Genomic DNA, 11,072 nt, shown 5'->3' with positions numbered 1-11,072 from the left:
CTTTTTAACGTCTTGAGTATTGGGTCCAAAGTGATAATAATTGATAAAGATTATTCTGCACAATTAGGGTATTATGGTTAACTGGGGTCAATCAAAAAAGCCAAAAAGAACTTCCTTAAGTTCACCATGAAAAAGAGGTGTGGGACTTCCCTGGTGGTCCAGTGGTTAAGACTCTACACTCCCAGTGCAGGGGGCCTGGGTTCCATCCCTGGTCAGGGAACTGGATCCCTCATGCTGCAACTAAAGATCCCACATGCTACAACTAAAGATCCCGCAGGTGGCAATGAAGATCCCGCGTACCGCAACTAAGACCCAGCACAGCCAAACAATAAATTAATTAATTAAAAAAAAGAAATGTGAGAAAGTTGGTTTAAAACAACAAGCATTTATAGTCATTCACACATCTCCAGGTTGGCAGGGGTTAGTTTTTCCTCGATGGGTTAAGCTGAGGTGATTTGACTGGGGCAACTCTCATTGTCTCTGGACAGTAAGGTAGCCAGGGCACATATTTCTCATGGCAGTGGCTAAAAATGAAGAGGGAAAGTGGAAATATACAAAACCTCTTAAGGCCTAGGCTCAGAATGTGCACATTGTCCAAAGCAACTCACATGGCCAAATCCAAAATAAAGGGCAGGGAAACTATATCTCGCATATAGTGCACTCAAGGCAAGAGTGTTGTGACTGATTGGTTTTTTTCCAGATAGTCGCAATAAGATCTCCCTATTTCACATATTCTTTCAATATGACTTTGAGAAGAAGAGAAATTCAATGGCCCCTCTCCTTGAACTAGTTGAGCCTGTGGTTGGAAATGATAGTATATGACTTCCAAGCGTAGGTCACAAAAGGCAATATAGGTGGGCACCTATTCTGGAGCCCCTGAAGTGATGTGGCCACTCTGCTGTGCCCAGGGCAGGTGAATGGGGATTCAACATGAGAGACCAGTGCCAGACCCCAGGCCCATGTGCCTGGGCTGTGGCTGTGACCTAGAGACACTGCCAGTTCATGGGACCCTCCAGTTTTTGAAGCCGCTACTCTGCTTGAGTTAGATCTCACCCAGCACTCTATCTTTCTCTATGTACTTTGTGCGAATATGTTTTGGAGCATCAGTTAGGAGTCCATGGGTGAAATCTAGCTTTCATTCATGAATGAGGACTTATTCTTTACACAAGTATTTTAAAAGAAAAATCTTTACAATAGCCTCAGTGGTACTTAGTTCTGTTCCCACTACTGCTTCTTCAGAGCACAGGCTCCGGACGCGCAGGCTCAGCGGCCATGGCTCACGGGCCCAGCCGCTCCGTGGCATGTGGGATCCTCCCGGACTGGGGTACGAACCCGTGTCCCCTGCATCGGCAGGCGGACTCTCAACCACTGCGCCACCAGGGAAGCCCCTCCACTACTGCTTCTTGTTTTGTCCTGTTACAAGTAGAGAGTGACAGTGGTTCTAATTCTGAGCCTGGAAAGGTAAAGATTGGAATACTAGAAAGTCTCAAACTTTGGGAAACAAGTCAACTACAAATGAGAAGAGGAGAAAAAAGAAGAAAAATGAAGGAATAGCAACAGAGTGAAGCAAATGAACTCAGGAATCTTGCTTTTAAGAAAATTACCCAGAAATCCTCCCATACCATGTGTAGCACTCAACATGAGCTTTCATTGTTAAACCCAGCACAGAATTCAGGAGAACATACAGATGCCCAACAGGCATATGAAAAGGTACTCAACATCGCTAATTATTAGAGAAATGCAAGTCAAAACTACAATGAGGTATCACCTCACACCGATCAGTATGGCCATCCCCAAAAAGTCTACAAGTAATAAATGCTGGAGAGGGTGCAGAGAAAAGGAAATCCTCCTACACTGTCTGTGAGAATGTAAATTGGTGCAGCCGCTATGGAGAACAGTACGGAGGTTCCTTAGAAAACTAAAAATAGAGTTACCATGTGATCCCACTCCTGGGTATATATCTGGAAAAAAAACCCTCTAATTTTAAAAGATACATGCACCCCAATGTTCATAGCAATGAGAGAGGCTGGCACCTGGGACCTGGGACCCTAAACTGGAGTGCTTGCACTTGGACAAATGTCTCCTCCAGCAACAAAATACAAAGGAAACCATAAGAGACTAAAAATAACTGCACACATGCAGAGTCAGGGCAATTATGAACAATAAGATACAAAAAGGCCAAAACCCTGAGGTGCTGGGAGCAAATCTTCCCTGAACATGGCCCAATCCACGGATCGGCTCCTACTTTCACGTATTTAAGGGACCAGCTGCCCCTCCTCGAGGATCGGGCAAGGACGTCTGTTACTTGTTCTTGCTCCCTTGTGCTGTAGCACAAGCCCCAATAAAGCCTTGCCTGAATTTCTCATCTGGCCTCTTATCAATTTCTATTGATTAAAGAGTCCAGGAATCATGGTCAGTAGCAGCAGCACTATGTACAATAGCCAAGACATGGAAGTAACCTAAGTGTCCATTAACAGATAAATGGATAAAGAAGATGTGGTATATATATACAATGAAATTTTACTCAGCCATAAAAAAAGAGCAAAATTTTGCCATTTGCAGCAACATGGGTGGACTTGGAGGGAATTATGCTAAGTAAAATAAGTCAGACAGAGAAAGATAAATACTGCATGATGTCATTTACATGTGGAATCTAAAAAAATACAACAAACTAGTGAATATAACAAAAAAGAAGCAGATTCACAGATATAGAGAACAAACTAGTGGTTAGCAGTGGAGGGGAGGGGCAAACACAGGAGTGGGGGAGTGGGAGGCATAAGCTATTGGGTGTAAGATAGGCTCAAGGATGTATTGTACAACATGGGGAATATAGCCAATGTTTTGTAATAAGTGTAAATGGAAAGTAACTTTTAAAAATTGTATAAAAATAAAAAAATAAATAAAGTGGGGGAAAAAATGGAGCCATGTGGCCATTGTGGACGTTGTTCCAGACATATTCCTGTAACACTAAGAGCTTGAATTTTTTGAACTATGTCAAACTCAAGGACACCACCAGCCAAGTTTTCAAAACCATATCTGCTAGCAGCTGCTAGCTATAACCTTATATTTGTGTGGCTACGTAACTTTGAAACTGTGTAATCATTTTGAGCCCCAACCAATCCTTGCTTAACAAGCACGCTTTTCGTGCCAGCTCCAATCCTAACTCTTGAAAAGCAATTTATGTAAACTTGTGGGTTTTTGCCTTTATAAGCTTCCTCCATTTTGTAGCCCAGCGGAACACAGTTTAGGTGCTTCTTAAATCTGTATCTCCTTGGCTGCAGTCCTAAAAAACCCCAAATAAACACCTCTTCATTTTCATCAGGTCTCCTTTTCTGGAAATTTGGTTAACAGAGGGTGAAAGAGAGCAATTTGTAGGTTATAATGAAACAGATTATTGTACAGCTCATGAACACAATCAGTAAGTGGTTCTGAAACATGGAAGAATTGAAAGACTAAAGTTGAAACTTGAAACGAAAGATGTTGAAATCTAGGTGATGAAAAATGTGATCACTCAATGGGAAGCAAAGTATAAAGAAGTAAAGGCAAGAAGCGAACAGTTATTGAAAATGCTTGGGAAGGTAAAATGAAGGATAAAGTAGAAATAGTTCTACAAATTGAGAATCACAAAGTATCAAGAATGAACTGACTCTACAGATGACCACTTCATGTTACATTAAAACAAGAAAAATCTAAAGTGAAAGCAAGGGCTTCCCTGGTGGCGCAGTGGTTAAGAATCCACCTGCCGAAGTACAGTCCGGGAAGATCACACATGCTGCGGAACAACTAAGCCCGTGCACCACAACTACTGAGCCTGCGCTCTAGAGCCCATGAGCCACAACTACTGAGCCCGCATGCCACAACTACTGAAGCCCGAGCGTGCCTAGAGCCCGTGCTCTGCAACAAGAGAAGCCACTGCATTGAGAAGCCCACACACTGCAACGAAGAATAGCCCCCACTCACTGCAACTAGAGAAAGCCCTCACAGCAACGAAGACCCAACGCAACCAAATAAATAAATATATATATATATAAATAAAATACTTTAAAGTGAAAGCAAATATGAGCCACTATCTGACTGCAAATGTATGAAAGGACCTGAGAGAGGACTGCCTAGCTAAGCTCTAGTCAACCGCAAAACCATGAGATAATAATTGATGATTATTTTAAACCACCAAATTTGGGGGTGATTCATTATGCAGCAAGAGATAATGGAAACATGGGTGGATTCAGGGAAGTGTGAAGAATTTGGGGGTCAATAATGCATTCTAGCATTCTAGGGAATTCCCCAGTGGTCCAGTGGTTAGGACTCCATGCTTTCACTGCCGAGAACCTGGGTTCAATTCCTGGTTGGGGAACTAAGATCCCACAAGCCACGCAGCACAGCCAAAACAAAACAACAACAACAACAACATATTAAACCAAAATCTGATTAAGGCTTTAGCTCTATCAGTTTTTAAGAAATACCAGGGACAGAGGAGCATGAGATGAAACCAAGGGAATAGAGTCAGCAAATTTCATACTTTGGGAAACTCCTGAACAAATTACCTGGTTTTCATGAATAAAGAGTTGCAAGAAGAAAGAAAGGGAGGGGAAAATCTTTTTTAAAAGATTAGAAAACAAACCAACCAGTTGCAATGTATGGAATTTCTCTGGATCCTGATTTCCTGATTTGAACAAACTGCTAAAAAAAGAAAAAATAGGAACCAATCAGGAAAATTTGGACCCTCACTGGACATGTGATTATATAAAGGAATTACTGTTAATATTTAGGTATGATAATGATATTATGATTATGTCATTCAAAAAATCGTTCTTGGGGCTTCCCTGGTGGCACAGTGGTTGAGAGTCCTCCTGCTGATGCAGGGGACGCGGGTTCGTGCCCTGGTCCGGGAGGATCCCGCATGCCGCGGAGCGGCTGGGCCCGTGAGCCATGGCCGCTGGGCCTGCGCGTCCGGAGCCTGTGCTCCACAACGGGAGAGGCCACAACAGTGAGAGGCCCACGTAACGTAAAAAAAAAAAAAAAAGAAAAAAAAAAAGTGCTTATGTTCCTTCTGCTGAAGAACTCCTTTAGTATATTGTTTTATTGGTTTTCTGCTAATGATGAATTCTTTGGAGGGGTTTTGGGGGGTTTGGGGAGTCTTTTTATTTTGCCTCCATTTAAAATACTTTTTTGTCATGCAAAACTTTAAAAACACACAAAAGTAGAGAGACTAATATGTTTGTTGTGTAGCCATCCCCCAGATTCAACCATTATCAACTCATTGCCAATCTTGTTTTATCTATTCCCCTACCCACTCAACCCCTTCCCCAATTATTTGAAGCAAATTTCAGACAGATTTAATTTTTCTTATAAATATTTCCATAAATATTTTTAAACATAAGAAGTGGTAGCATAAGGTAGCCTTGTGGGGATTAAACAGTTTTGTATATTGTGGCTACATGAAACTTATACCCTTGATACAATTATATAGAACTACTACCACACACATAGAAATGAGTGTGTATAAAACTGGTGAAAACTGGTTAAATTTTGTGGATTGTACCCATGTCAATTTCATGGTTTTGATATTGTACTATAGTTATGCAAAATATTACCTTTGAGGGAAAATGAGTGAAGAGTACATGGTATCTCCCTATATGTGTATTTGCAACTTATTGTGAATCTAAAAGTATTTCAAAATAAAGAGTTTTTTAAGAACACAGATCAAAGAAAATTTTATGGTTGAATTTATTAAATTATTTAAATTATAATAAAAATAAAATGTAAGAAACTTAATGGGACAAGGTAAAGTTTATAGGGAAATTTGTAGTCGTAAATACACATATTAGAAAAGAAGAAATGGTGAAAATCAATGATATGAGAATTTTACAGCAAATTAAACCCAAAAATAGAAAAATACATAAAATTGGAAACGTCCACACAATAGAGAGTATCAAGAAAGCAAAAAGTCGTTCTTTCAAAAGAGTAATAAACCACAAAGACTAATCAAGTGAAAAAGAAAAGGCACAAATAACCAACATCAGGAATATAATGTGCAACGTAATCTTAGAAAGAGTAAGATTATACTTATTGATCTGAGGGAATGTACAAGTTAGACTTGCTTGAGCAAAGCAAGTTAGAGAAAATAGTGCATAGCCTGATGCCATTAAAAAATTTGAGGGCTTCCCTGGTGGTGCAGTGGATAAGAACCTGCCTGCCAATGCAGGGGACATGGGTTCCATCCCTGGTCCAGGAAGATCCCACATGCCATGGAGCAAGTAAGCCCGTGTGCCACAACTACTGAGTCTGTGCTCTAGAGCCCATGCTCCGCAGCAAGAGAAGCCACCGCAATGAGAAGCCCATGCACCACAGCGAAGAGTAGCCCCTGCTCGCCACAACTAGAGAAAGCCTGCATGCAGCCACGAAAACCCAACACGGCCAAAAATAAATAAATTAAAAAAAATTTTTTTTTTAATTTGAACAAAGACAAATCAGATATGTGTGTAATGTTGGTAGGAGCAAGGAGAAAGGTGTGAAAAGTAAATAAGCTTTGTTGAAATTGTACATAGGTCTGAAAGAATTGGGGTGGGTGCAGATATTATTTATATGTTTTTTCATTTTTTACTAGTTGTGGCTAAATATATTACTCTTGTAATTTTTGTAGAGGAATATAATAAAAGATATATTAAAAGTGTATACATGTAAGAAAAAAGAAAAGTTCTATTTCTGACAGCACCTATTCAAATATTAAAACAGAACTAGAAACAAAGCCAGTGCTGAACTGAAATTCCAGATACATTTTCTGTCTTTTTAAAGTCTTTAATTCTTGGAGATTTTTCTTCCTTAGACTAAAAATAACTGGTTTTCTCAAACATTTTTAATGAGGCAATTTAATGTATATCACTTATTCTTGTAAACATTACCATAATTCAGTCTCTCATAAGATATGACTGGAGGAGAAGTTACAGAGGAAGGAAAGATTTATGACATCTTTGGTGAGAGGCATTTCCTTCTGCAGAGCAGGACTAACTAGAAACTTTCTACAGGATCTAATATTACAGACTTGGAAAACTCCTTACCCCAAATACTACCTACAATAATCTCCTAAACTTTACTTTTTACTCATGTATTTTAGTTAAGTAAACATTTCCCAAGTGTGTTTCTCACAAACGTTCATGAAAATTAGGAGGAAAAAGTTGAACTCTGGGGTTTGTTGTGGTCCATTTCTGAACTTTTTATTCTACTCCACTGACCTATTTGTCTATCCTTTGCAAACACCACAGTCTTTATTGGTTTATCATAGCTCTATAGCAAGTCTTGAAATCAGATACAAGTCCTCCAATTTGTTCTTTTGCAATACCAATTTTGGCTATTCTAGGTCTTTGGATTCCTATACAAATTTTAGAAAACTTCTATCAATTTAAAATAAAAAGCAAGCTGGTATTTTGACTAGGATGGCATTGGAATCTATAGATAAATTGGGGGAAATTTTATTAAAGACATTGAGTTTTCCAATCCACAGCCATGGTATCTCCATCTATTTAGATCTTATCGAGGGAATTCCCTGGCCACTCAGTGATTAGGACTCAGCACTTTCACTGCCAGGGCTGGGTTCAATACCTGGTCAGGAACTAAGATCCCACAAGCTGCGTGGCGTGACCACAAAAAAAAAAAAAAGAGAGATTTTGTCTTTTTCCTTGGCAATGTTTTGTAGTTTTCCATATAAAGTCTTTCATATCTTTTATCAAACTTATTCCTAAGTATTTTATACTTTTTGATACTATTATAAACTGATTTTTGTTTCATTTTACAATTGCACATTGCTAATATAAAGGTGTACATATACGGTCAACTGATTTTTGATAAAAATACCAAAGCAACTCAGTGGAAGAGATGAAAGTCTTTTTTAACAAGAAGTGCTGGAACAACTGACTATTTATGTGAGGAAAAAAATGAACCTTAATCTATGCTTCCTACCATACACAGTATTAATTCTAGGTGAATCATACACCTAAAGTTAAAACCATTGAATTCTATTTAGCTCGGTGTTAAAGAATATTATCTGTATGTTATTCCTTTGACAATACCTGAATCTTATTTTATAGCCCAACATGTAGTCTTAGTGTTTTCTATGTCATTGAAAAGCAAGTGTATTGTGCTGATTGAGAGTACCATTAAATAAATGTCAATTAGGTAAAGTTGGTTGATAGTATTTTTAAAATCTTTTGCATTTGGGTTTTTTTCCAGATTCTTATCCAACCAAAAAGTCCTAAGTATCTTTAGGCTCTACTAATTTCTTTTTATCTCTGCAAAGTCTCTTCATCTGTCAGGCCTACACCTTCATCCATCCATATCCATACCCACACCGTGCACCGCATCCAAGAATGCAAAGTCATGGAGCAATCTGTTTACCTATCAAGGGCTTATTTTTATCAGGAATTCAGTTCCCTGCTTCCACCACTTTTTTTTTTTTTTTTTTTTTTTGCCACACGGCATGTGGGATCTTAGTTCCCTGACCAGGGATCAGACCTGTTCCTCCTGCAGTGGAAGCGTGGAGTACTAACCACTGGACTGCCAGAGAACTCCCTACGACCACTCCTAGATAGTCCCATAGGAAAGTATGATTTTTACCTTGTCCAGGTTTTCTTGGTATCATGGGAATGAACACCTTTCATATTCTATATTCAAATTGACATGAGAGTTGAAATTCTGTGACTGTTTTAACAACCTCCTTCCCACCTCTCACTACATCCTCATACTAAATGCATGGCAATGATTGGATTCATTAGCTGTTTTAAAGACTCTTCAAGTGACAAGTAGACAGGGTATAAATGAATGAATGAATGAATGAAGGGTATAAGTGAATGATATTGCAGCAGGTAGGATAACTCAAGTTTATTTGTAAAATATATCCCGTTCTGTCAAATACTGATAAGAAAAGAAGGGTGCAGCTAGAATATATTGAGGCTTGATAATATATTTTCATTTACAGTGCTTTAGTTATTTAAACTCTAGAAATTCCATGTGAATTATCTTGTGTTGTATTCCAAGAACGCCTTGCTATCCAAATCTATTTGGTTCCTGAGTTAAAATACTAAGGAATACTATGCTAACTAAATCAATTTGATTTCCAAGTTTCAGAAAGTGAGCAGCAAGTTTGAATAAGGATTTATTAGAAATGTTTTGTTCCAAAATTCAGATTGTGACAAACATTTATCTCCTTTCAGTAGATTACTAGATTTGATTTGCTATTTTTTAACATTGCATATTTTCATAACTGATTTTGGGCATATTATCTTTTTGTGTTCTCCTAGTAAGTTTTATCTTTAGGATTATGACAGATTCATAAAAACAGGTAACTTGCTACCTCAGTCTATGTCTTGGAAGAGCTCCTAAAACATTTCATAGTTTCATCTATATCTAATTTGGTGTCTCTAGTGTAGCTGTGTGACATTGTTTTTTTTATTTACTTTATTTTTATTTTTGGCTGCGCCTTGAGGCTTGCAGGATCTTAGTTCCCCAACCAGGGATTGAACCCTGGCCCCCAGCAGTGGAAGCGCAGAGTCCTAACCATTGGACCACCAGGGAATTCCCATGACATTTTTTTGGTTTAATTTTAAAATGTTCCTTTTGGAAAGGAGTCTATTAAGATTTTACACTTCTTCTCTAGTCAATTCTGATATCAAGTCAATCCAATTTCTTTATAAAAATCAGACACTTTGTCCAGATTTTCAGATATATTATAAAAATGTCTATAGTACTAACTTTTAAGTTTTTTGAGATAAAATTCATATACCATAATATTCACCCCCTTTTAAATATTCACCCCCCTTTTAAAGTATACTGTTCAGTGGTTTTTTATTATATTCACAAAGTTGTACAACACCATTAATCCCAGAACATTTTAATCAGCCAGAAAGATAGTGTCCTTTCAAATTTAAATATGTAGTCATTTCAATGTCTCATTCACAGTGCTGTTCATTCGTCATCTGTACTCCCCCACCTGAATCACTAGTTTGTCTACTTTTTTTCAGTCAAATAAATTTTCTGTTTTAGATTGTTCACTTGTTTCTGTCATTTATTTCTGCATTTTATAACTAATAATGCCTTTCTCTACCTGATTTAGATATATTTTTGCTTGTTTTATCTCCCTGGGTTCTATACTGATTATATTTATTAATGATCTTTCTAGTTTGTTTTTTTTTTTCTGTACGCAGGCCTCTCACTGTTGTGGCCTCTCCCATTGCGGAGCACACGCTCCGGACGTGCAGGCTCAGCGGCCATGGCTCACTGGCCCAGCCGCTCCACTGCATGTGGGATCTTCCCGGACTGGGGCACGAACCCATGTCCCCTGCATCGGCAGACAGACTCTCAACCACTGTGCCACCAGGGAAGCTCTCTAGTATTTTTTTTTTTTTACTTTTATTTGCATTTATTTTTTTGCAGCATTTATTCCCAGGCCATAAGTTTTTGTTTCTTCCGTTTCTTCTGGCATATCTTTTTCTTCTGGGCAACCTCCTCTTCTGGTTTAGGAACAGTCTGTTCTTTTTCAGTAAGGATCACCTCAATGTGGCAGGGAGAGCTCATGTATGGGTTGATCTGACCATGAGCTCTGTAAGTCTTGTGCTGCATCTTGGGGGGCTTTGTTCACCTGGATGTGCTCAATGACCAGAGACTCTACATCTAAGCCCTTAAGTTCAGCATTACTCTCTGCATTTTTGAGCATGTGCAGTAAAAATTCAGCACTCTTTTTGGGCCACCGACCCTGCATCCAGCCCCAGTGTTGGGCCTGGGCACACCTACCACCTCCACCTTTGTAACGATGGAATAGCACACATTGCTTCTTTAAAGTGACATCCTTCAGATACTTGGTGACTTTTCGGATATGCATACCCTTAATGGCCTGGGCAGTTTCACGAGTGTTCTTAAAGTGAACACCAAGATTTGAACCTCTTGACTTGCATGATTTTGTGGCATTCTCTGGGCCAAGTGAATAGCGAACCATTTTTAGAGGTCATCTCAGGCTGCTTCCCGGAAAACTCTAGTATTTTAATGTATGCATGCACACTGGGTTATAAAACTTCCAATAAAAC

At 38.8% G+C, this 11,072-nt stretch overlaps 1 pseudogene across 1 annotated transcript; it reads right to left on the bottom strand.

Annotated features, from left to right (window-relative positions):
• Positions 1-10,391: 10,391 nt before the first annotated feature.
• Positions 10,392-10,984, bottom strand: LOC308605997 (large ribosomal subunit protein uL22-like; annotated as a pseudogene). The gene has a single exon. The product of its transcript is annotated as a large ribosomal subunit protein uL22-like (transcript).
• Positions 10,985-11,072: the final 88 nt, after the last annotated feature.

This window comes from Mesoplodon bidens (genome assembly GCF_964165515.1).
Source record: "Mesoplodon bidens genome assembly, chromosome: 18".
Classification (NCBI taxonomy): domain Eukaryota; kingdom Metazoa; phylum Chordata; class Mammalia; order Artiodactyla; family Ziphiidae; genus Mesoplodon; species Mesoplodon bidens.
Note: the sequence above shows the minus strand (reverse complement) of the source record. Positions and strands in the feature narration are given on the sequence as shown.